Consider the following 26,772-nt stretch of genomic DNA (forward strand, 5'->3'; position numbering starts at 1 on the left):
TGCAGCATCACGTTAGTGGTTTCCAAATTGCTGTGAATCTCATCAAACCATCATTTTCAGTTCACATTCCCTGTGAGGGCCTGTAGGTGCACCTCAGCTTGATTCGGACCACCAATCATCAGCCAGTTGATAGTCAATCAAACCGCCACCTTTTTGTGATTTCAACAATGCAAGTACATGCAGCATAATGTGCTGAAGTCTTTCTTTGTAGTGAGATGACGGCATAGCCGAGGTGTGACTGGACCGGCCACTGGTGCACTCCCAAACCCCTTGAAGGGAGCGGTTACATCACTCACCCTTATTTTCCCGCCTTTGTCGTTTTCTGCGTTGCATATGCTTTCAGGGGTGGGGGAGGTGATCCCTGCAGGCTCTGAGGTAGGTAAGGGGCTCCACAGCAGCTGGGTGTACACAGTGTTAAAGACTAGCACAGGTGGGGAAAGAGAGCCAACATGTCTCCATCCCCAAAAGATCAAATGCCTTCACCATATGAGCCCGAAAGGAATGAACCGGACAGGAAAACAAACAAACAAGTGCACAACCCCCTATTCCCTCATTAACTGTTACGATGAATACCAGGCTACCGACAACAGCCCCCTCCTCGGGCGGCTGTGCCCGCTGCACGCTCTGCCACGCGGGCGTCCTGACCCCCACCCCCCCACCCCGCCCTCCCCGCTGAGCCGAAACCCGAGCTGCCAAAGTGGGTCCGGGCCACAGCGCACGAGCCGCTGTCTCCCCTGCACTGTTTTTCTACCGCCGTCTGTCCTGACTAATCGTCTCTGACAAACCAGCGCACCCAGAACAGACTTGGAAATGGGGCCGGAGGTCAGCTGGCCGTGATGGATTTATTCCCTAAAAGCGCCCCTCGTAAAATTGTCCCGGCGTGTGAATTACGGTCGTGGTCGGTTTGGGAAGCCCCCTGAACCCCCTTTGGTTCAGCCCTGGCCTCGCTCTCTCTCCCTCCCGCTCTTCCTCTCTCTCTCTCTCTGTCCTCACTTGGACAGCAAAAGCCCATTGACTGCAAACTTCTCACCCCTTGTCCTAAACTCAATAACCCTCGCGTCTGAGGCTAACACACATGTGTACAGAAACTGTCCTGCGGTGCGATCACCTTACTGATTTAACTCCACTCAGCTCAGGACAGAGCGATCGGGGAGAGGAGCAAAGTGGGCGGGGGAATGTTGGTGGGGGGGATGAAATACGATGGATCGTGTCAACTGTTAGAACCAAACCTGTGAAACCTTTACTGTGAGGAGCCAATCATTGCCGAGAAGCAGCGGAAGAGGTAGGGCTATAAGTCTTAGGCCACGCCTACCAGTGGATCTTTCTGGAACCGACAGCAGTAAAAATGAAATAATGCAGTGACAGCAGTGCCCCCTGTTTAATGGACTCCTCTAGTCTCCTTTTAGTGTCTTGTGGTCTCCTTTCAGTATTTAGTGCCGTGTCTGCCCCTCCCTGGGAGTGTGGACAGCGGGGTTGCTTTTCCCCCTGTTTAACCCCAGCGAGGACAGGGCTGAGTTCAGTCACCGTAGGTCTGCAGCTGTTAGGGCCAAACAATGGCAGTTTAATGATTAACATAACATTGTAAGAATGGCAATTCTCAAAAATCTTCTTGTACTTGAAGCTTCGTAGTTTCCAGTCTTGTGCGCAAACTTCCTCTTCGAGCCATTTAACGCTTCAAAATGCAGAAAGCGTTTGTTTTCAGCGGACCACAAACTGTGAAAGGCAGATCTAGTGCTTTTGCAAATGTTCACATTCACTTATCTGGCCAATCCCTTAAGGTTTAATAATGCAGAACACACAGCGGCACTGGGCTGGAGCTGCCCTTAGATGACGTGTGGTTCTCTAGATTTAATATTACAGAAAAACAGCAAAACTAGATGTACTTTAGTCATCATTTAGTCATTGAGCCCTCTGATTCTGAGCTTTTATCTTCAAAATCCCATCATGGGAGTCAAAGTGGGAGGAACAGGATGGGGTCGGGGGGGTTTTGGGGGGGGGGACCAGCAGTGGAAATCTCGCTGTATGAATGCCCTTTGGGCAGAAAATCAAGCTGCAACCTGGTATTTAAAGCTTTAAGCCACATTCTCCCCACAGCAATCATTAAAAAAGGAAAACGGAAATAATCCCCCAATTAATTTTGTTTGTAACAGACAGCTTCAGAAGGAATCCACGCTCTGCTCTCCTTCAGAGGGGAAACGGGACGTGTCCAAACACGCCCCACCGATCAGAAAGGAAGAAAAAACAAACCATCTCAGACACCCTCTATGACATAAAAATCATTTGGGTGAAAACCACGGCAGAACCGGGCAGGCGAGATCCAGGAAGCATCTTTTATGCGGTTTGAAAGGCTTCAAAAGGCCTCTCGGATATTCGCTCGCGCGCCACTTTGGGCAATTAAGATGAAAGGCAGATAAAAGAGGGGGAGAGTGTGCTTCTCGCCGGGCGCCGCCTCCCACGGGCCCCGCTCGCATCACACGCCGGGCCGGGGGGCGCGCTCCGGCGGGCCGGCGGGAGACTTTCCGGGACGCGTTCCCGTAGTGACGGGAAGGTGTAATGGCCTCTCCGGTAATGGGCCCACTCACGGCGAGCTCGGGGGACCGGGCGGCGGCGCGCGCCGCGTTCTCACACGGCCGGGCTTCGCCGGCAGAGAGAGCGTCTGAAAGCCGGCAGGAACGAACCTGAGCGATTGGCCATCCATTTTTAATGAGCGTAAATCGGCCCCGATTGGATATTTAATAAAGCACCGCTCGAAAGTGTGAAGCGGCACACGTTTCCCGGTTAGCTGCGGCTGAATGTCTCATCTATCTGGAATATTACTGCGGCTGGGTGTGCAGTTTTTCTTTACACCAGAGAGGTTGAAGGCAGTGTGTGTTGAGGGCATTCTGTGTTACGGATGGGCGTGAATAAGTGCTTGACTGAGTACTTGAAAGACGAGGCAATAAGGAACTACCCATGATCCCCTGCCCCCCCCCCCCCCCATCTGTGAAACGTGGTGGGGGTGTTTTAGTTTGGGCATGTTTGGCTGCCACAGATACCGGCTCACTTGTCTTCATTGATAACGTAACTGCTAATAGCAGCAGCTGAATTAATTCTGAAGTGTCATTTCTGTGTAAATTGTTTGATTATAATGTACTACAAAGCCAAACCACAAGTAAAAACGTCTTTGTCCCAAAATTTATTGAGCTCACTGTAAAATACACACACTTAAGTATTACACTTAAGGTATTACCTCATTGGATTAAAGGCTTTATTGCTTTAATGTATACACTTTGCGTGTATACATTAGTGTTCATATAACCTTGTACAGCTACTTGCACTGAAATATCGACACTGAAATAAAATATTACACTGAAATGGGAAGTGTAGTATTTTGTGGGGAGGTTGGGGGGCTTTACATTAGGAAGCAAGATTTACTGCCATGAAGGAAGAGAGTAAAAATGCAACAGGTCAGTTACCTTTTTTTGTTTAAAAGCTAAAACAAATGAAATTCAATTACCTAATGTCAAGCAAAGGGTATGTAACAAAACCAAATCCATTATTACCCATATTTGGTGTGTTTGTTTTTTTCCCCCTTCCTCTCAAATACTGAAATTGAATTGAAAAAAAGCAAAATGCTAGAAAATGAATAAAGCCCCCGAAGCACCCTGATATTTCACTCCAGTGACATGATTTCCTGTTATTACTCTGGATTTTTATTCTCTAAGGGGAGCATCATCCCATTCCAGAAAGTGCAGTATCAGGTAGATCCCCCTCCCTATCCTCTCCCTGTCCTCACCAGGGGGAATGGGTCACCAGGACGTGACCAAATCACTCCAGCAGTCCTGACCTGTAAGATGAGGTTAGCTACAGTGAGCTGGAAGAGCTGATGTCAACTTCCTTTCAACACGCCCCCCCCCCCCAGCCGATCACCCCCCCGCCGTGCCCTCCCGAGGCCTGCCCAGGACCGCTGAACCGCGCGGTCAAAAACAGGAACCGCCACAAAGTGCTCCAGCAGACAGATAGCCCCAGCGCCACGGAGATTCCCCGGTCACTACGACAACGGCCCTTCCTGCGGGGCGGGCCTGGGGGGGCAGAGGGGATGCGGAGCGCGGAAGTGTCCGAGTTATGCCTCATTTTTATGTGTTTTTATTTGGCTGGGGGGCTGGGCCCCGGAGGAGCTCAGTGCTGTCCGACGGGCAGATTCCTCACACCCCCATCTGCTAACACGCTTAGAGGCAACTGCAGGGGCCTGTAGGGGGAGCTCTTCCAGAAATCTCACCGCTCTGCATGGAGCTCAGGGCAGAACGTCTGCAGTCCTTACTACCACCTTCCCCTTACCTCTCAGCACTTACTCCCATCTTCCACTTACCTGTTTAATCATCGCTCCAGTTTCATAGTTCACTGTCCACTTCCACTGTCTACTTCTACAGTCCGTAGTCCATTTCCACAGTGTGCTGGCCAATTCCACTTCCATAGTTTACTGTCCACTTCCACTGTCTACTTCCACAGTCCATAGTCCACTTCCACAGTTCGCTGCATTTCCTCCTGGTGAGGCCAAAAATCAGTAAGTGAACAATAAAGTCTTATCTAATCAATTGTAATCTTACCTGTCATGTATGTTGATTAAGGTGACCAGATTTCAAATCATGGTCCTCGAGGGCCGTGCTGGTGTTCCAGCCTCCCTTTACCTGGGAGTCAGGTGTGAAGACAGTCTGGCCAATCAGTAGCACTAATTGTTCAGTTAATTCCCCAGGAGAAAAGAAAATAGGGCACCAAAAACGGGGACGTCTGGTCACCCTAATGTAGGTGCTCTGTGCCTCAAGGGTAACCCCTTGGTCCCTGTGTGGATTTCGGGTAGCCGGGTCAGTATGGAACTGGATGCTGGCCAGACCCCGGCCTGGCAGCTGGCCCGTAGCTGTTCCCTTTTCCTAAATGGCGGGGTGCAGCATTCAGATGAGTGATAACTCTGATGCGTGGCTCGGCCCGTATGGACGTATGGACCAAGCGGTCGTTAATGTTCCCTCTCCCTCCCCCTATCAGATCGGCTGTTTTGAGCTCCCTCTGCTGAGGCTGCTGGTAATCACGCCGCCCGAGCGAAATTCGGCAGCCGCGCCGTAAATCACCGCTGCCACGCGGTTCGCCCGATTCGGGACGGCGTTTCGGATCGATCCTCGTGCGGCTGAGCGCTGGAAGGGATCGGCGGTGCGGGGAGGGACTGCCGCATCAGTTCCCCGATGTCTGCCTCCGACCGCGGGACCGCTGTCCGACCAGACTCCGCCCCCTCCTCCGCTCTGCGTGTGAGGAGAAGCGTCTCTCCGTCCCGATCGATGCTTGGCGTGGTATTTTAGGTATTCGGACGTGCCGCAGTCGGACTCGGGGCTGTTTCGCGGTCTGTCGTTGGATTCCTCCATGTCCAATGTGAACGACTCAGCTCCCTCCTCTGATATCTGTGTGCGCAGTATGTATTTAATGCGTTTGGGCTGGCGGCCAGGTTGTTTGTTTCCCCCCATATCAGAACGGATCAGCACGGCCTTTCTTAAAGATCCGGAAATCCCATTAGATTCCCATTAAAATCCCATTACAATGCAGCATTCCTGGGAAGGCCGATCAGGAGACGTCGGACCTGCGGGCCAGCTCTCAGAGATAAGAGCAGCAGTCCCGCTTGTTTTGAGCGTACGGAACGACCGAGAGTTTTCCCTGTGCCCGGTTCGATGGCGGCCTCACCTTTTTTGTTTGCGTCTGCCGTTCTGGAATGTTCTCCTGCGAAGCCTCCAGTAAGGCGAGGACGAAGCGGAATAAAATGCGGTTTGAAGTCGTTAGCACGCCGTGGTCATCCATCAGCAGTCTCCGTGACAACGAGCGCTCACGGCGCAGACGCCGAGCCGTTACAGTACACCCATGGTATCCCTCACCGAAAAAAAACAAAGCTTTTTTTTTTTCTTTTTTCTCTCTTTCCGGAAGTGGGGGCCCTGTCGGTTTTCTGGGTAATAAAAGCCGCTCTCGTTTGACAGCTCGGCTTTTAACAAGAGACCTTTAATTTTTTGCAAGAAGGAAGCAATGAATTGTAAAGTATACTTTTCTCAAGACTGACTGTTAAGTGTGTTCTTTACGTGGCTGCGCGGGCCCTATGGGTCTGAAGATGACTAACACATGTGGAACAGGAGGTGCATGAGAAACCAGCCTCTCTCGCTCTCTCTCGCTCGTGCTCTCTTTCTCCCCTTTCCCCTCTCTTCCTCCTCCACACCTTCATCCTTTATATTAAAGTCTGTCCCCCTCGGGGCCGAGTCTCAGCTGTCACCTTCTACACTGTCACTTCATGCCGCTGCTCCCAACCCCCAAGACCCCTGCCACAGGGCCAGCTTTGTTCCTCTGCATCCCCCAAAATAGGGAGCACGCTGGGACCCTCTGTATGTAACCCAACCGGCAAGAGCTAGCCACTGCAGTCTCGCCTTCTGTCTGAGCCTTTCCACAGAGTGTGTGTGTCTTTGTGTGTTTGTGTGTGCATGCGTGTGTCTGTCTGTGTGTCTATGTATATGAGTGTGTGTGCGTGCGCATGTGTCTGTGTCTGTGTGCGTGTGTGTGTGTGTCTGTCTGTGTGTCTATATATATGAGTGTGTGCGCGTGTGTCTGTGTGCGTGCGCGTGTGTGTGTGTGTGTGTCTGTCTGTGTGTCTGTATATATATGAGTGTGTGTGCGTGTGTGCCCTGCGTGTGTGCCCTGCGTGTGTGTGTGCATGTGCGTGTCTGTGCGCGTGTGTGTGTGTGTGTGTGTGTCTGTCTGTGTGTCTATATATATATATGAGTGTGTGTGCGTGTCTGTGTGTGCGTGTGCGTGTCTGTGTGTGTGTGCCCTGTGTGTGTGTGTGCATGTGCGTGTCTGTGTCTGCGTGTGCGTGTGAAAGCAGCAGCAGCGATCTGAATTAGCCGGCCCTTGGCCAGGCCTTGTAGAAGGTTATTGCTGAGTTGGGGACACTTAGTGACATCAGCTCTGCCCAGGATATGAGCTGCTGAGCTTCTCAGTGGGAGGAGCCAGTGGAGTGAGGGCGGGGGGGGGGGGGGCTTGGGGGGCAGTATCATCAGCTGTCACATGCAATAAGCCAAAACATGGAATCCCCTGAGGTCGCTGAGCCCGAAGCGTGAACATGTGAAAGTGACCTGTGAGCCCTGCGCTGTGTCAGGCTCCCTGAGGCAGCTGTCCCTGCAGGTATTCCCTCATAGACAGCTCTTCTGCAGTTGTGTCTCAGTCCTGATGGCCACTGGCCTGCAGTGTGCGCGCTCTTCTCAATGATCAAAGCCAGCCACCACCCTCAATGTACGTTTTGTTTCCAGGAAAATATGTAGAACGTACCGCAGTTTTTTAAACGTGATTTACAGTATTTTTATAGAGTGAAAACAGGCTTCATTGGTTGATGTTCTTCCATGTCTCACCCAGTCATACATCACCATCAGTGGGGGGTTCAGAGCGTGGTCCTCCAACACGTGACTGAGCGCCTCTCCCCCCCCCCCCGTGGTTCCAGGACTCTGTGATTTCCGCCGGCCCGAACGAAAGGAGGCATAGGGTCTGAGATGTAATCCGAGGCCGGTCAGGGAGTGCAAGCTGGTGGTTGGGGGCTGTGCTTGTACCCCCCGGGGCTGATACCCCCCCGGGGCGCAGGGCACCCTGGGAATCTGCCGTCAGTCCCCCACAGTGCACATAGCGACGGGGTTACATCACCCTGCTTTTCCCCCCCGTTTAATCAAAGCCATGAGGAAGGCTGACAGCTGCCTGCCTCCAGCAGCTGCTGGCTACCTGGCCCTTACAACCACAACTACAAATTGTTTCTGTTGAATACGCGGGAAGTAGGCCTAGGCCTTTCCAGCTTTTTTTTCTTTCTTGCCTTTTTTTATCAAGTTACCTTTGGTACACCTGAGGACCTGGCAGAATGGTTTTCCTTGCTGTTGTGTGACTTAGGGGATGAAACCTGTTTGGACCCTGAGGAAGCGCTCAGCAGGGTAGGTGGCATTCCCAGTGCTGTACCCGTCTCTGCAAAGACCGCAGAATTAAAGCCAAGCCGTTCGTCTCCGGGTTGTCTGTTTGCCAGGCGCTCGCTCTGTTGCAATTGATCCACTCGGAATTAAACGGAAAACATCCACATTCCTTTGTCATGTGGAAATAAATCTCTTTTTTAAAGAAAAAAAAAAAAAGGTGAGAAGTGCCTGGTGCTGCTCTTCCCTTTCCCATTACCTAATGGGTGGGAGATATAATTACGTTTCCCCTTTAATGAGACATCAGAAGAAGGGATTAAGCCTCGGCTCGAGAGGAATCCAGCTCTTCTTCGCAGCGGTTTTTTTGGCGGGAGCGCCAGGATGCAGACTCCGCTTTGCGGTTCGAACGTGAGGAGGGAAACGCGTCGTGGCAGACGTCCGCAGCGAGAGGAAAAGCCCTACGAGTTCTGTGGTCTCGCGAAAAGGCCTCTGGTACGCCAGCAGAAAGGCCTCTGGTACGCCAGCAGAAAGGCCTCTGGTACGCCAGCAGAAAGGCCTCTGGTACGCCAGCAGAAAGGCCTCTGGTACGCCAGCAGAAAGGCCTCTGGTACGCCAGCAGAAAGGCCTCTGGTACGCCAGCAGAAAGGCCTCTGGTACGCCAGCAGAAAGGCCTCTGGTACGCCAGCAGAAAGGCCTCTGGTAGGCCAGCAGGCCGCGTCTGAGCCAGGGTTTCTGTACCGGCTGTAACTTACAGCCGGGCCGTCTCTCCCCCGTGCGTAAGGTGGATCTGTGACATGACAACAGGACAAAAGCAGACAAATAAATCTCATTCTTCCCCTCTTTGTTTAAACAGGGATTTGGAGAGGGTGGGGTGGAGCTTGTGATGCAGATGTGCAAAGGGTGGGTTTTTTAATTTACTGTTGAGCCCTAAGCAACAGGGAGAGGTCGCAGGTCACTTGTATGAAAATCAAGAGTAGACAAAAGGGGAAACGAGGCCCACTTTCTCAGATTCACCATACGCCCTCTCCACTCTTTCTTTCTCTCACTCACTCTTTTTCTCAGTTCCTCTTTGGCAGCGGTAGGCTTATGAAAGCCATGCAAAGCCTGTCAGTGTGTAATTACTGCTGACTTGATTGGTTCCTTTCATTAGCTGGTGAAAAAGCTGGGACCGTGTCCATGCAAAATATTGAACGCTGGAAATGAGGTACATTTCCAGTTAGCCAGAAAAAAGCGTAGCGACAAAGGAGGAGGAAGTGTTGACGGCAGAGCTGTCGACAGATGTTTTTAATTGTCTTAATTGATTAAATTTGACTCGCAGACTGAAATGGCTGTGGTGCCTCGGTCTGTCGTACGGGGGGGGGAGGCAGCCGGAGCTCAGGAGTTTGATGTCGTGCAGAGCCAACCAGGAAAGCCCAGGAGTCAGGAGTTTCCAGCCTCAGGCCCTGATTGGCTGCTGCCCCAGAACGCTGTGCAAAGCAGCGTAGTTCTGACCACACGCACGCACGCACACACACACACGCTCGCTCGCTCTTTCTCTCACACACACCTTCGCACGCACTCACAGACACTTTCACACACCGCACGGCTTGTTTGTTTTGGCCTGTTTCTGTTTGGAGAGCTCGAGAGAGCAGCTGGAGAATCACTCAGCCAGCGCCTCGCTGAAGAACAGTCCTCCGGCTCCATCCTTTCATCTCGGAGAAGACGGGAGAAAGTGCCCGTTCCACACTTTTCCCTTTCATTTTCAGCCTCGCTGTATCTGTTTATATTCCCACAGTTCGTTCAAAACCCTGCAATGGAGAATAAGTGTGCTGCACTCCCTCTAATGTACGGCCATAGCTCTGAGGGGAAGTCCTGTGATTCATTTAAGACCCCCGTGTGTGCCAGCCAGGGGAGAGGACCTGTTTAGAATAAGGCTGGAGGCCTTGCGGTGTGGCTGTAGGTCTGTCAGTCCACCGGTGGAGCGCTCCACACGCGCGGCCAGCGCCGGGCCAGCGCCGGGCCTGGTCTCCCCTGCTTTGGGACCAGGGATTGGGCGTTCCCTCTGAGAGAGCTCCAGCAGTCTCATCTGTGCTTCTGTCACAGATCTCTCTCCGTCCTTTAAGACCTGGAGAAGTCACTGACTGGAGCCTGCTGCCTGTAAATAATATTTAAATAAACAATGTTTACAGGGCCGTGATAATGCATACAGATCTCCTGTGCAGCTCTGCCAGTTTGCTCAGGTGTAGGAGCAGTGATGATGGAAAACACTGGACGGAAGGAGAGAACAGCGGTTGTGAACCGTGAGCCACGAAGAAGAAAACAGTGAGCTGATTGTTTATATAGCGTCTTTCGGGACCTCCGAGGGCGCGATACGTGATTCGGTCTCGATGTGCCGAGAGGAAGAGAGCGCGTCTGGCTCTGTGAAGAGGGAGGAAACTCCTGGAAAGATACCGCGGGCCGTATCATCAAACGGGGACCGCAGCGAAGTCGGCCTTTGATGATGTCGTGATGGATGAGCGCTGGAAGACCGTCGTGTTATGAGTCCTCTTTTGTTTGTTAGCGCGATTAATCTTACAGCGCGGCATGGCCACGCTACCAGATGCGAGGAAAGTGAGTCATGGCCATTAACGGCTTCCGCACGAAGCTGCATTATTAACCGCGGCCGTCTCACACGAGCCATTACGCTCCACCAATCCGTCTCACCCGAGCCATTACACTCCACCAATCCGTCTCACACGAGCCATTACGCTCCACCAATCCGTCTCACCCGAGCCATTACACTCCACCAATCCGTCTCACACGAGCCATTACGCTCCGCCAATCCCCAGTGAGAGCCCGCTCTCAGCGCTGAAGAAAACAACGCCCTTTAGACGAGCTGCGTAGAAGCGTCGTCTGCCCGCGCTCGCGTAAGGTTTTAAAAAAGGAAGCATGGCTAATACTGCCCAGTCCTTTGAGGCCTGGTCAGAACCACAGGCTAGCTGAGCCCAAACCGAGGGCGGCGTTTCTGATGAGGGCATGCTGATGGTATCTGCACCGCAGTTGCACGTAATGGACTTTATTTTCTCACAGAATGGATGGCGTTCAGCGGTCACATGGGGGAGGGAGCCCTGCACATTCATAGGTTCCTGCTTACGAAGCTGGAGGGATTCGTATCGTACACTGGTGTGAATGTGTTTCTCCGTGTTTCACAGTGTGTTGTTGCCTAGCAGCGTGTGTGTGCGTGATTGGTCAGGTGTGCGGAGGCCGCGGGGTTGGAGCTGCTGCGGTGGGGAGCACGCCCCGTTCGGCGGCGGATGGGAAATGCGTCCGTTTCCCTCCCGCTCTCGCTCGCGCGCTCGGGGAAAGATCACGGTCGGCCCTCGCGAGCTGTTTGTGCGGTCGGCGTAATTGCGTTCGCTGCGCTGTTTGTAATTTGGGCCGGCCCAGGTACCGCGGCCCCAGCCAGCGGCCCTCTGAGGAGCACATAAACACAGCTGCTCTGTGAGCTGCAAGCGAGGTGTTATCCACTCTGCCAAAAACACAGAGATTACGCCACTCTCAGCTCCCTCGCGCTCGCTCTCCCTCTCTCTCTCTCTCTCTCTCTCTCTCTCTCTCTCTCTCTCTCTCTCTCTCTCTCCCTCCCTCTCTCTCTCCCTCTCTCCCTCTCTCTCTCTCTCTCTCCTCCTCCTCTCTCTCTCCCTCTCTCTCCTCTCTCTCTCCCTCCCTCCTCCCTCTCTCCCTCTCTCCCTCTCTCTCTCTCTCTCTCACTCTCTCACTCTCTCTCTCCCTCTCTCTCTCTCTCTCTCTCATTCTTTCTCTCACTCTCTCTCGCTCTCTCACTTTCACTCTTTACTCTCATTTACAGTTTCCTTTCTCCTCTTTTTTTTTTTTTTCTCCACGCCCTCCCTTGTTTTCCCCCGCACGCGTGTGCACAGGTGTGGCACAGAATCACGCGCATGCGCATGCATGTTTGTTTTTCTTTCATATCATGTTACTTCCAGGAGACGGCATAGTTGTCATACTTCTTGATTGGCAGCTGGTGGATTAAAAAGTCTCTAGGGACCGCTGTGGGAACCAGGTTGTTTTACCTTCGTCGGCACGGCGATTGGGTCAGTTTGCCTGATTGTGTGTTACTGTGGATACGCACATCCGCAAAAATGATAAAGGCATCAAAACTATATGTTTTTGATACACCTCAGATCACTCTCGTTTTTTTCTCTCCTGTCCGTTTTTAAACTGTCCAGTTGAGGCTCAGTGCCCTGACGCTCGGACCGGTCAGGAGAAACCCGACTGCCTGCGCTGTGAGATGGCCTTTTAACGGTCACCGCGGAAACGCTCGGGTTACACGTTACCAGCTTCCCTCCTTTTTTACGACGGCCCCGCGCTCTTTCTCACACCCGTCGTCACCCTGCAGTGTGTTTTTAATGAGCAGCGCTCCGAGCAGGTCTGGGACCAGCGCTGCCTGCTGCTCCGTTATTCCTGACGGGAGTCCCAGCGCTGCTCACATCCAGTCACACCCCTCCAAACTCTGACTGACATCTGTGTGGCCATCCTCCTGTCTGCCCTGTCTGTCTGTCTGTCTGTCTGTCTGTCATCACTGGTTATTTATTGATTTCTCTGTTGGTGGAACAAATTGAGTTTACGCATATTCTCACACTGCTAACGCTAATGGTGCCTTGTTCCTCTCTTTCTGCAAGACCCTGCCTTCACAGTCCATCCATCTGTCATTTCTATTTCAGTCCATGGTTTTGTGCACTTTATTCAGTTCTTATTTTAGGGTAATGCATTGCAGATGAGCATCTACAATAAACAACTGGGCTTTATGTCCGCAGAAGTCTGACTGTGGGCAGAGCTGGTCAGTCCTCACAAAGCCACTTCCTGCCCTGGCCCTCTCTGCTTTGTTTATTAAATCCCGTTTTCCCCTCTCACTTTCCTGTTGACTGTGGCTGTCTCTCGCTCCGTGGGTCAGCACTTCTGCTCTGACCCCTCATCCCCTCACCCCCTCCGGCCCCAGCCTGGCCCTGTCACTGCTGCTTCTGCTGCTGTCTGTGCTACGTACACAGGCTCCTACACACACCAGCACACACAGGCGCGTATGCACGCACACACACACACACACACACACACACTAATTCACTCTCAAGCACACAGATGTGCACATGTGCACACACGCGCGTACATACACTCTTACGCACGCACACACACGCTCGTACACATGCACACACACTCTCACTCATGCATGCTAATACTTTCTCACACGCATGCACATATATACACGCACACACACAACACAAGCACATACACACAGACACACAGGCACGCACACGCAGACACATATACACTCTGACGCACGCACTCTAATTTTGTCCCTCTCAGACTACACACCCCTATATTTCCAGTTAAGTAAGGACAGTCATTTATTTTCCACATTTGTTGGGACGCTGGCTATGTGCAGATTTGCCTGTTTGGCTCATTTTTCTGTGTGTGTGTGGTGTGTTTATGTGTGTGTGTGTGTATATGCATGTGTGTGTGTGTGGTGAGTTTGTGTGTGCCTGTGTGTGCGTGTGTGTGTGGTGAGTTTATGTGTCTGTGTGTGTGTGTGTGTGTGTGTGTGGGTGTGTGTGTGTGTGTGTGTGTGTGTGTGTGCGTATAGGCTGTGCACTCATGTTTTCTGCCTCTGTGTGTCTCACCACTGGTCCGCGGTGTGGAATCGTTTTCTAGGAATCTGGAGGAGGCCGTGGCTGCCCTGGAGGGTGTGGCCGTCTCTGAGAAAACCAGAGATTCTGGTGGGTGGCCTCTTCCCTCTGTTTATTTCCCTCTAACACGACCACGGAGCACGGCTGCCGCTCCCTGCGACAGCCAAGCGGACGGAGCGAGGGAGGGAGGGAGCGATGGAGGGAGGGAGGGAGGGAGGGAGGGAGGGAGGGAGAGCAGTTAAAGACGCGGATGAAAGCGAGGGGGAGGGAAAGTAGCGAAACGGCGCTTTTATTTTGGTTTTTGCGTGGCGGGTCTGGAGGATGTGGCCGCGACGCACGTCTTCGGGAGCGTTTGCGCAGCCTCCCCCCCGGCCAATCGGCTGACCGCAGCGAGGCGGCTCGCGGCCTGGTCTCCCGCCCCAGGCGAGGAGATGCTAATTAGGCCCTGGCGTGCTCGCGTCTCCCCCTCCGCGTTTCCTACCCGGAGCTTTTCTGTCGACAGCGCCGGCGTTGTACGTGCGATCTGTGACTTCCCTGCGTTGTCTAAACACGGTGCTTAAAAATACGGCTGCGTGGCTGTGCGCTAGCGCTGGCGCGGCAGTGTTTAGCTAGCGGGGCGGGGGGGGGGAGCGCCGCGGCGGTGTGAAAGGGTTAAGGAGCCGACTCGCGCCAGAGAGCTTGACCCCAGCGCCACCTCTGCTTAGGCCCCGAGCCGCCGGCTGCATTCACCCAGCAGACTGATAAAGAACAACACGCAGTGAAAACACAGCGCTTCCTGTTTCTGCTGCGTCGCCCCGATAACAGGCCGGGCTCCCCTCTCGTCCCGGCGGCCCCACACCTCCCCCCGGTCAGCGCGGCCCCCACACCCCCCCCCCAGTCAGCGCGGCCCCTCCCCTCCCCTGCACCCCAGCCAGCCCCTCCCCTCCCCTCCCCTACACCCCGGCCGGCCTGGCACGGCCTCGAGCCGATCGGCAGACTGCTGAAGACGTCGGACCGGGCGGCGGAGGCCCAGTCGCCGCGTGCCGCTCTCCCGGGAGATGGGCGGAGCGGAGTCTGCGGCGCTCGCGGGGTCAGGTGAGCGGAGGCCATTACCGCGCGCTTGCCTCGGCTGCTGCCGCTGCTCTGGAAAAGGAAATGCCTCACGTCCCCCCCATTAACCCCCCAGCATTAGAGCTGTCAGGCTGACCTCGGCTCTCCGGTGGCTGCAGCGTGAGTTCCTGTTCCAGGGCTGATTAATGCGCGGGGCTCGAGGGCAGCCGGGGCCGTTCCTCAGAGAGAGAGAAACGCGGCGAAGGTGTTCGGCTGCGCGTATCGCGCGTGTGCCCGTCAGCCTGAGCACTGGCCTTCCTCTTATCATGTGCCTCGTACATCCTGCAGCCCCCAGGAACTCTGTTTACTCCCTCTGTAAAACGCAGCCCTAGCGCTGTAGCATTCTGAATGAATGCAGTACGTATTCTAGACCTTTCCGAGTGCGCGGAGGGCTGTGATTAGATTGTGTTTTTTCGTTGAGCTTCGCGGGTCGTACCCGGGAGCGGCTGCGGTCGGAGGGCGTGCGAAGGTCGCCGGCGTTCCCCGCTGCATATTTCCCGTCCGATAAGTGGCCCTGAATACCTGGCGCTGTTATTTATGGGCCGCTGCCCGCGTGCTGCTGGGCTGTAAGCCCCCGGCTTATCTCTGGCCCTCTGCGACCTTCGCCGGAGGAACTGCGTCTCGGCGCGGGGGTCGCGGGTCCCGTGTTTCCTGCCGGGGGCTACGTGGGAGGCGGGGTGGGGTTTGGGGGGGTTTTGGGGGGGGGGTCTGAAGTGGTTTTTCCTCTCCTGTTCAGTCCTCCTCGGCCTTCCTGGGCAGCCGGCGGTGCGAACCTTCTGTCCTTCCGTCTCTCGCTCGCGGTGACCTGACCTGACCCGACCGCTCTCCCTGACGCCAAGCGCGCATTCTTGGGGCGGGGGGAGGAGGGGGTGGGGGGTCACGGGGGACCCGGGGGACCCCTTCTCAGTGACCGGGTAGCGGGGCCGAGCGAGCGGACGGACTGCGGGTGGGGTGGGGGGTTGGGGGGAGGGGCGCGGCGCTCTGTGTGAGCTGCCTTTGATGTCCCGCCCCTGACATTGAAGCGCGGCGGCATCTGCTCAGAAGGGACGCGGCGGGCCGGACCGCGCGTAAATGTCAGCCGGCTAAAGGCCGCTCTAACTTAGCAAATCACTTCATCTTAAATCAACAAGGACCCGGAGTCCGCCTGCCATTTCAAACAAAAACACCTCCCCCCCCCCCAGCGCCTCTGTCACAGCCAGGAGAGCGCAGGCATTGTTTAAGGAGGGGAAAGCAGAAGTGCAGCGTTAGTGGGAACCTGTGTTATTCTACTGCCGGTGCTTCTGGGACTTTATAGCGTTCCTCAACCACGGCAGGGAATTAATGTCTCTCCTTCTTTTGCTTTCTTTATCAGTGTCTTTAAAATAAACCATTTCTACCATGTTTGTCAGAGAGTCTTCTCCCTGTCCAGCTTACAGAATGAAGACACACCTTTAGACACACACACACACACAAACACACATTGTAAGAGATGAGAACAGTGACACCCCAAGTGTGCTCTGATCCTCTGTCATACCAGTGCCTGCACAGAGGAAGGAGTCGGGATCAGAACGCCCTGCCGGTGCTCTGGGTTCGCGTCCCGCGCTAGCTCTCCCGTCAGACCCTCCAGACGGGTGTAAGGCTGCGTTAAGCCCCGGGGCTCTGTGAACAGCCTCCAGATTGAGTCAGCCCTCCAGCCTGAGGCCCCGCGGAGCTGAACTGCGCTCGGGCGTTTGGAGAGCGGTGAGGTCGCAGGGCAGAGCAGGTCTCCAGGGCTTTAGGGGGCTTTAGCCTGCAGAGCCTGCAGCTGTCGGCTGTGTTCTGAGCTCAGACCCCCCCCCCCCCCCACACGCCTGCTTCTGTCCCTGCGGAGTGAGCCTGGGTACAGCACAGAGAAGGGCCTGAGTCAGCACTGCCACACACTCACACACTCACACACTCACACACATATACTCTTACATATACCTTCACATTCACACACACACACACACACACACACACACATGGACACATACACACACACACTCACACAATCACACACATATACTCTTACTTATACCTTCACATTCACACACACACTCTCTCTCTCACAACCACACACAAACACACATACACACATACACACACACACTCACACACTGACACAATCACACACGTATACTCTTACATATACCTTCACATTCACACACACTCTCTCTCTCTCACACACACACATGCACACACACACTCATATGCACGCGCATTCACACATACACACACACTCAGATACAAACACATATACACACACACGTACGTACACATGCACTCATACAAGCGCACACACACGCATACACCCACACACACAAACACACACTTTTTTATTCCGTGTTCACTGTGTTCAGAAAGACCTAACAGCTACGTGATCGTTTGGTTCAGTCTGATTCCAGCTGGGGCCGGCATGTCTTCAGTTCTCGTTTTGCGGGCCGAAGCACTGATTTGAACTCCGTGGTTATTCTGAGGGCACGTCGTGCCAAACACACAAACAAGCTCCTCAGGCGGTCTGTTCCGATTCGTTTTAGAGAAACACCACAGAGCGAAATCTCTGCTACAGAGCCGTCTCGTAGCCAGACTCAGGAGCGCTGATAAGGAGGGAACCTTTTTGTTTAGTCTGCGTAAGTCACCTGACCCCTTCGTGGTCCGGCCCGACGCCCGCCCACATGAGGCCGGAGAATGTGGGGCTTGGAGATAAGGGCTCGGCTCGAGGAGCCCTCGCTTGGCGCAGAGCAGCTGTTCGTTTCTGCGCGGGCTCACAGGCATCCCAGCCAGACGCGGCTACGAGCATCGTTTGGATCAGGGGCCGGCGCGGTCAGAGTTACTTCTCTCCGCTTGGCATAGTTCTCCCCTGGTAACAGGAGGTGAAAGCTGAAAGCTCTCTCCCTTTCTCCCCTCTCTCCTGCACACCAGCTGGAGGAGCCAGCCTCTCCCCCAGTCCCTTCTGACAGCCTGAGAGGGGTGATTTAAGCCAAACTGATTACTTTTTATAGTGGGGAGAACATAAAATTTGAAACACGATGGACTGTGAAAAATTACGTAATCTATGCCGGTCTCGCTACTTTTTAATTTTCCCTCATTTGAGTACATTAACCCCCCCCTTCTAACCTTCTAACGATCATGTCAGGTTTGACCTCAGTTTACATAGTTATATGCTGAGGAATTCCTCTTCAATGTGAGTTTAATGTTTAACGTCTTATTAATTCATTCAGATCCAGGAGTAAACATTAGATTATTATGCAGTGAACCGCATTTTTCATTTTTCTAAACCAAAATGGTATAAACATACTGTAAAGCCTAGAGCTCTGCCAGCACAGAGGGTTGCAGGTTTGAATACCGGGCTGCTGGTGCCTTTGTCTCATTCTTAATGGTGAAATACAGTGGGACCGGGCTGTGTGGCATGTTTCGATAAGGATGCATGATGCAGGCTTGACAGAAGCCGCGTTTCCACCGCAGGAACTATACCCCGGAACTAGGAACCTTTTGAGGAACTCAGTGCGTTTCCACCGCAGGAACTAGGGTCTAAATTTAGTTCTGGGGGCTTTGTTTTACCCCCCAAAACGTTCCTGCTCGGGGGGTAGTACTTTCCGAAAGTACAGGAACCTTTTGGGTGGAGCTTGCAGCGCTGAACATTTCTGATTGGTCGAGTACTCGTAGCATTTGCGTTGTATTTATTTTCCGCCATTACCCGCCATGTTTGAAAATATGCAGCGGCAAACCAATTTATTTTCATAATAACAAATCAAACTTGTATGTTATGCGACGCAGTAGCCTACTTTTGGTTATAGCCTGTCAACGTCTTGGAATTATAACGTGTGCTCTTCTGTTCTTTTCTTGCTTTAGTATTCGTTTTATAAAATGCTAAGCATTCGTGCTGGGACAGCATATTACGTAGGCTACCAAAACATTCAAACGGATTAATTCGGTTGCTGAATATTTTCTTCCGGATTTTCTTTGTTAGCCCGTTGTAATTGACTCAAAACGTTTGATACAGTTATGTGAGGTATGCGGTAGTTCTGCATAATTAACATTGGTGATACAGTACAAGCAAACTGGAAATCACCTTCCGCACTTTTTATCCGGGTAAAATAACAGGTTAATTCTAGTAATCTTCCCTTTAGCTTTTTCAGACTGCCGTAATTTTACTCAATTTTACTGCCATTTTTCAATTCCACGAAAAGACCAGGAAGACTATGGACTCATTTATGGTGCATGGTTCGCATCTGGAGGGCACACTTCGCTGCTCGGCTAGCAGTAACTTCGAAGGAAAGCAAACGGTGGCTGTACCACTACTAATTTACATTTTCACGCAAGTCCGAGTTTTCGTTCTATTCTTGTCATTTTGCGATTAGCCTATATGGAATTGACGACGAGAAAGTAATAAAACAGCAAATTGTTTACAACGTGTGCATGTTTTCTGCTGTTAATGAATGTGTTTGAGAGGATATATGAAAATCAATAAATACAAAAGTAACCATATATAGTCATTGTTGGTAACCCGTTGTATATAAGTGGAATAAACCCCTCCGGGCTGTCCCGGTTATTAGAAAATAATGTAGGCTACTTCGGTGGTAATATGGGGTTACAGAAGAAATCATATGACAGATGGACCGACGACAACGTCAGTGGGCTAATTTGCCTAATCTTCGCGGTACTTTAGACCCCGGTGGAAACGCAGACAACCATTGGCTAAAGGAACCTTTTAGTTCCTGGTAACGTAGTTCCTGGGACTGAAAGTTCCGGGTAATTTTGGTGGAAACGCGGCTAGAGAAGCTTCAGCCATTCTGGCTGAGCCACAGCCAGAAGCAGACCTGAAGGGGGATATTCATGTTCCTGGGCGCCAGCACCCTGCTGCACAGCGATATCAGCGACTTCTTGTTGCCAATAGAAACTAGACTTCCCTATCCTATTACATCCAAATACTGAATTGCTGTGAATGCCCACAGCTGGCATAACTCTTTTTATGGGTCTTTTCTCATATTTATTTGTAGGTATTTTATTTATTTTATTTTTTGTAAAAGAGGGAGGGTGACTCAGAGCCCAGGTATGCGCCCGTCTGGCGGGTGAACCAGGTCAGGACTGAGCGCGGGGCAGAGGGCCTTTGCCCTGAACCAGGTCAGGACTGAGCGCGGGGCAGAGGGCCTTTGCCCTGAACCAGGTCAGAACTGAGCGCGGGGCAGAGGGCCTTTGCTGTAATTCCGGTATTTAGTGCGGGGTATAAAGCGGCATCACGGGCCAGGCTGTGGGTCCCGGGGCCCTGCCGGGCTCTCCCTTTCGGCCCCCCGCTGCCGTGGGGCGGAGCTACCGGGGAGCGGCTCTCTGCCCCCGCTTTTTATTGCTTTTCCAGCGTGACTGTCTGCGACGGGGGGGTTTTAATTAGGCTGCAGCAGGTACAGCTTCACAGGCCCACTGGGTTTTAGAGGTTGGTGGGGGGGCATAAGGGGGCTCCATTTAGATTTAATTATTCTCCTATTATCTCCTCATCCAGCTCCCCTGATTTATTTGTCCACCTTTCCCACCCCCTCGTTGCCCCCAGAAACCCGCTCTCGAGGCGCAAGCACGTCCCCCCCTCGGGGGGCGTCCTGTGGCGCGGGTTTCAGAGACAGAATTTACTGCCCCGCACCCCTCCGGTTCTCATATTAAAAGAGAAAATCCTTTGGTCTCCAGTAAAGATTGAGTGGTGGGGGTGGCTGTCTCTCAGATTCCTGTCCCTCTGGGGGGGGTTAGGGCCTCAAATCTATAGAGGCAGGCTCTATGTGCTGTGATAAATAAAAACACTGTATGAATACAATAGCACCTGACATGCGTTCAAGACGGCGAAAGTTCGCTAACATATTCTAACCGTTGGCCGCAAACTTAGTTCACCACGAACGTTCGTCATCTTGAACGCAGGACAGGTCACTTTGAAGGTCCTGATGGTCTCTCTCCACTCAGTGTGTGCACCTAAATTGTCTCTCGGATGGTTCTTTCTTTTTTCCTGTTTTTTAGAGGTTTCCATTCATCCGTCCGTCCATCTCCTTGATTGGCAGCTTCCTCTCACCCTGGGCAAGCTCTTGAACAGCTCTTGAGGGAGGGGGGGGGAAGAAAGTTTGGCAGAACTGTGATTTTTCTCGAGGAACCTAATTAATCATTTAATGAACACCAGCCTTTTTATCCTGTGAATCTGGAGGGGGATTGAACCTTTCCTTTTTGCGCCATGTCTGCGAATAGAAAGGAGCTTCTTTGTTCCGTTTGTTCTGAACTCTTTCTCTGCGTGTCAGGGAGTGTAGAGGTAGCTGGCAGGGCCGGCAGTAGGGCGGAGGTCGGAGGGGGGGTCTGCCAAAAAGACACAGCCCTGTTCCGCTGTTCACTGTGTGCCTGTCCTCTACTCATGTTCATACAGGGTTCTTATAAGGGCAGGACCCAGGCCGCCTTTAACTCTGTCCATTATTCCTCTTCTTTGCATGTTTACAGGGGAGGATGAGGCAGAAGAAATCAGCTCCCAGGTTATCACCCCACAGAGTGGAGAGGGAGTTAGTGAGTGAGGGAGAGAGATGAACAGATGGAAGGACAGAGATGGAGGGAAGGAAGTGTATTGGGAGTGGCTTGTGTGGCTCCTGTGGGTTTACAATGAGCACCCTTGACCGGTGGAATTGTAAAACTTTCCTTCAGCAAAACTGTCCCTGTTCTGCTGACTGCAGTGTAGATATACGGAGCTGGTTGTGTTGGGAGTTTAGGGCCAGGTTGGTGGTGCAATGGGAGTAATACACTATTACACTAGCACTCTGTGCACCAATCACCGCACTGAGCTCTGAGAGCATCTGGACCAGGGGGCGGAGCTCTGTGAGCTGCCCGTGATTGGTCCAATCAGACACCTGCTGTTTTCATCTCCAGAGTGTCTCTGTGATGTCATGGTGCCCGGGGACAGAGCCGAGAGCATGTGATGGGGGGGAATCGCGCAAGCGACGCAGTGTCTATTTGGAGTCCCTGACCACTGACCCTTTCAGGGGGGCTGGGGCCGCCCCAGCGTGAGGCCTTTGGTGTGTTGTGTCCTGGGTCGGCTGGGACAGGCAGTCTGCAGTGTTATGTTAAACTTCTCCCCCCCGCAGGGGTCAGGGCTCACAGGCAGGTCAGTGCTAACAGGACGTCCCCCCCTTGGACCCCTTCACTTCCCATTGCATAACGACAGCTGAAATAGTACTTTTCGGGAGCTGTGTCAGTGTGGGTTCATGGGTAGGGGGTGGTAGGCCATCTTCAAGAATTCCCAGGAAAGCAGTCAGCATTCCGGTTTTCCACAGAACACCTCTGCGAAGTTCCCACTGCTGGTATCCGGAAGAGAGGAAGTATTTGGCCAAGATCAGAAAAACTGATATTGGTGAAGAGGTGAAGGTGACATTGTTTGTTAGCAACCTTGCATTTATGACCTTCTAGCCCTTTGTTGCTGTTTTTCATTGTTTATATTCCGTTGCAGATATTTCAAATGACCTCAGGTCTGGACAATAAAAGAGGTTCAAACAGACCAGATGGGATTTTGTTGCTGCACAAGGGTTGCTGGGGAAAGCCGTACATATCACTGGGGTGGTGTTCCTGTCTGAAGCAGCGCTAGGTCCTGTACAACAGGAAGTAATCTGTGAACATCGAGGCAGTGGTTTTCATGGGGGATCAGATTACTTCCTGCAGACCCACCTCCAGGGCTACTGCATTGTATGATGTTGCGCTAATGCTAACCCCCCCCCCCCCCGAGGCCTACCCTTCCCATTACACTGCTAGCCTCACACCCCTGTCCAACAGCTCTTTGAAAACGCTCTGCTCTTTCCCATACTCTGTTCCAAGACCTGCGCCATTCTTTTTTTTACGCATTCTCTTTTCATTATGACTAAAGAGAAACGGTCTCCATGGGAACAGTGTAGTGTTATTTTCAGAGAAGAGGAGGGGATAAGGGGAAAGTATTAAGTGGCCCGGGATTGGCTGTGCAGTATCGGGTCCCTCTGCAAGGTGTAAGGCGTGATTGGGGGTGACACCGAGGGGGACGTGGTTCTCAGGGCCAGCGACAGGCGAGCGATTGAAACGGGACCCGGCGGCCCGCTCACCCCAGTCCCCAGTCCCGCAGCCGCCCCAAAATTGGACACGCTCTGGGTCGGGAGCGGAGGAAAGCGTATCGCTGTCTGGGCCTAATCCGAAACGTACATAACCCTGGGGTTTCCATGCAACCAGAGTGAGCCTCTCACGCAGACAGTGAGTAAGGCGGGGAGTCACCGGCCTGGTCTCTTCTGTCTGAGACAGTGGGAATACTCTGCGCTCAGCCCCACTCTGGCCCCTGTCCCACCCCCACTCTGGCCCCTGTCCGCACCCCCACCCTGGCCCCTGTCCGCACCCCCACCCTGGCCCCTGTCCGCACCCCCACCCTGGCCCATGTCCGCACCCCCACTCTGGCCCGTGTCCGCACCCCCACCCTGGCCCCTGTCCGCACCCCACCCTGGCCACTGTACACACCCCCACTCTGGCCCCTTGTCCACACTCGAACTCTGGCCCCTGTCCCCACCCCCAATCTGGCCCCTGTCCTCGGCCCCACTCTGGCCCCTGCCCCCAGACCCTGTGTGAGCATCTGCAGACTGGATGTGCCTGTGTCATGGGGATTCCCCCGCTCTTCTGTTTAACCGGCAGTCTTCTGCTTGAGTGCTTTCATTTGCTCAGCACTCTGCTCTGCCAAGAGTGGCTTGAGCTGAATGCATTATTGAATAAATCAGGGCTTTATGTACCTTGCTCACTGGGACACTAAACCTGCAGCCTCTAGGTTCGACAGTTGGTCGAAATATCACTTGGTTGGTTACGTTACAGCCAGCTTTCTTTTCCGATTCATCTCATTCCTGTACTCTCCTGTGGTAGCATCGTCTTGGTCATGGAGGACAAACGCCACCATCTCCACTGCCTTCTTCTTTTTTGCATTGCTAAATACAGTAAAGTCACTGTCAAATCCCCACTCTGCCACAATTGTGCTTTTTTCACCACCACCAACATGTTCTCAGTTTTGTTGAGGCAATAGTGACCTAAAACAAAGAACATGGAATTTGTATTGTGTATACTGACGATGGTGCTCTCACACATGGTCGCTGGTGGTTCTTTTTCGTACAGTTCTTTCGTTGAGTACGCTGCCTACTTGAGTCATTGCTGGTGATAAAGGTCGGGAGTGAAGCTCAACCCTATTGTTCCAACCGGAACTCCTCACCACTGAACCCTGAACATCCCAGGAAGTGTCTTTCCAGAAAGGTCTTAGAGGACAGCAATCATGGAGACCACACAGTGTAGCACAGAAAACGGTTTATATACCCAAAATGTGTTTTCAGACTGTGAGAATATTACTCTGATAAACACTATCACTGTTAGTGATGTGCCCTTATTGGCGTATTGATCTGGTGGAGACAGTGTGCTCTGATTGGTCGATGTGCTCTGATTGGCTCATTGGTTGCTTGAGTAACTTTTTGTTTGTGTCCTTGAGCCTGTAGATATCTCCATTTGGACCACCCTCAATCTCCCTCAGCTCTGCAGCTGTGGGGGAACATTAAGTAGTCTTTAATACGTTCTTTACATTTAATGGCGATCCATAAATCCACGCCTTTCGTTTATATTCAATTAGGCTGTGCTAGACTATTGTAATGTTTTTTTAGCAGGGCTTAGTAGCGTGTAATCCATTTCAGAGATGGAATGACTATGTGATGACTGGGTCAGCACATGTGATTGTCTAGTTTCACTCTATAGATCAAAATATATGTGATTGTGTAGAGCAGGCCTCTGGGATATATGTCTGCATTTTCAGACAAGACAGTAAACCTGTCATATTGCTTCCCTCCTCAGCACATAGTACAGTAAATTCTGTTGTACGTTGTCCATGGTGGATCTGGGAACCTCAGCTGAGCTGACCTCGTGAGATTTGATTTAATTTTTTTTATTGAACAACGAGCTGGTTTTAACCTCCCTCATCAGTTGCATAGATGAAAGCTACCTTTCATAGTTCATTTTCTGCTAGTTTTTCCTCAGTCAAACTAAATGGCAGTCTGTTCTTAAGCAAAGCTGAAGAAAGATCTTGGTGTTTTAGCTTTATTTTGGTAGAAATATATCTTAGAGTGAAAGCCAGTGTCCCCCCCCCGCCCCAAATAAGCTGCCTGAGTGTTTTTGTGCAGGAGACTATAGCTGGGGAGAAGTCTGTTTATGTCATTGATCCTGTCTCCCTGGGTACCACAGCCGTCTTGCAAGGATAGGCCCTATCGTAACCGCAGTGTGTTCATTTTCCCTGAGGCTCCACCCCTTCCATCTGGAAACAGGCCTAACCACCCCCCCCCACCCCCCCGTACAAACAGTCCTGTTTCACCCCTGCACACGCATATGACCCAACCCCCAAAAAATAACATTCAATCCCCCCCTTCCACGGGGTTGACCATAGGACACGCGTGGTCAACAGGAACATGGATCAGGCGATGACCTGGTCCTTTGCAGTCACAGCACTTCTGTCCTTTCCGTCTCGTGCAGTCTCCCCCGAGTGAAACTGAAGCCGTGTGACGTCACTGTGTCCTATGTGGCCTCCTTCTCCCATGCTAAATATGCTCCACTGCTCCACTTCTTTTTCTGGAAATTTCCAAGCACGGTCTTGAGGAGGAAATTCTGAAATCACGTGGAAGTGATTCTGTTCCTGTTTTTGTTGTTGTTTTTCCTTTCATGTGCTGACATGTTCTCGCCTTTTAAAGCCATATTTATGAGTCTTTATGTTTCTGAAAATAGCTTTTTTCTCTTCTTGTTTCAGTCTACTTTTACAGGCTTGTCCCTTCCTAGCGGATAGGGTGTGTTCGCGTTTTGTATTTCATCTTGTTTCCTAATGAGTGATGAGAGAACTTCAGCGGCGCATGTTGTTCTGCTATGTTTAAGACATCATAACTGGGGTTTCACTGTGCTGAGAGACTGGGCCAAGCTAGGCCGAGGGCACAGGGTCTAAACTGAGTGTTCAGGCGAAAGCTGCCAGTTCATTTTGATCTGTCTGACTAGATGTTAACACACCGTGATTTCCCATACGCGGTCAGATGAAACTTAAGGCAACTCAGCCCAGGCAGGCGGTTGTTATTGTTCTGGTTTTGTATCTGTTTATGAATTTCCTGATCAGACAAGTGTGACCGAATGCCTTGCAGACAAACTGAGCAACCGTCCAAGCCTCATTATACAGAGTGGCTTTTTCTGCAAGACCTGAATTTGAACTTGGTTCTCTGCTTCTTGTATTGTTTCATGTGTCTTTGTGTTAGCACGTGGCTATCTCAAACTAGGTACTTGAATTCCTGAGTCCGCCAGGCATAAGTGTCAAGTCGAAGATGCGTCTTTTGTAAAGGCCTTGTTTCATTACATAAGAATGCTTTGCGCAAAGATTAGCCTATTAAATAAAGATGCCCAGATCCCTGAAAGATTGCCACAATCCTCCTATTCTCATTTCCAGCAGCCCTACCCTACCCAACGCTACCCACCTTCGACATGCGTGTCACACGTCAGTTTACTGCAGTTTCCTGATTGCCCAGTGTTTGTGAGATGCCTGAGCTCTAATGTAACTGATTTCACTGCAGATGTAAAAAACCGCTTGGCACCCACTCAGTCGTACGTATACATTTGTTTTTTTCGCGGAGTAATCACGAGCCGCAGCCATCGAAGCATTCATGCGCCCTCACTCCAGCAGAAAGTTCCCTTTGTTCCCTTTGTCCGCGAGCAAAACGCACGCGGAACGTTTACTTAGCCTCAGCGGCTAGCGCAGTTTGACGGAGATTTATATGCTAACGTCAGCTTTCGCTAGGCCGTACTTCCAGATTCAACAGACGTCAAGTGAGGTAAGCTTCTCCTCACGGACTTCCTTTCCCGTTCTTGTTTATTAGTAGGAAGTTAAAGGTTTCCCAGACGTTTCGGACTTCATCTTCATTTTTACTTTTCCAGAACTTGTTTGTTTTTCCAAGGCTCATCTAGCACATCATTATTTTATTTTTTTTATTTTCAGAGCAATATAAATAGGAAGTCTTGCGTTTCTCGGGTTCATTTCCAAAAATGATGAGTCAATTGAAATGAAAGAAAAACACTTG

The 26,772-nt window shown here is 52.0% G+C and overlaps 1 protein-coding gene across 3 annotated transcripts in view; it reads left to right on the forward strand.

Annotated features, from left to right (window-relative positions):
• The window catches only part of bbs9 (Bardet-Biedl syndrome 9), a 177,104-nt gene that overhangs the window by 116,036 nt on the left and 34,296 nt on the right, over positions 1-26,772 (forward strand). The gene's annotated exons all lie outside the window — the stretch shown is intronic.

The sequence above is a fragment of the Anguilla rostrata genome, chromosome 1, assembly GCF_018555375.3.
Source record: "Anguilla rostrata isolate EN2019 chromosome 1, ASM1855537v3, whole genome shotgun sequence".
NCBI lineage: Eukaryota > Metazoa > Chordata > Actinopteri > Anguilliformes > Anguillidae > Anguilla > Anguilla rostrata.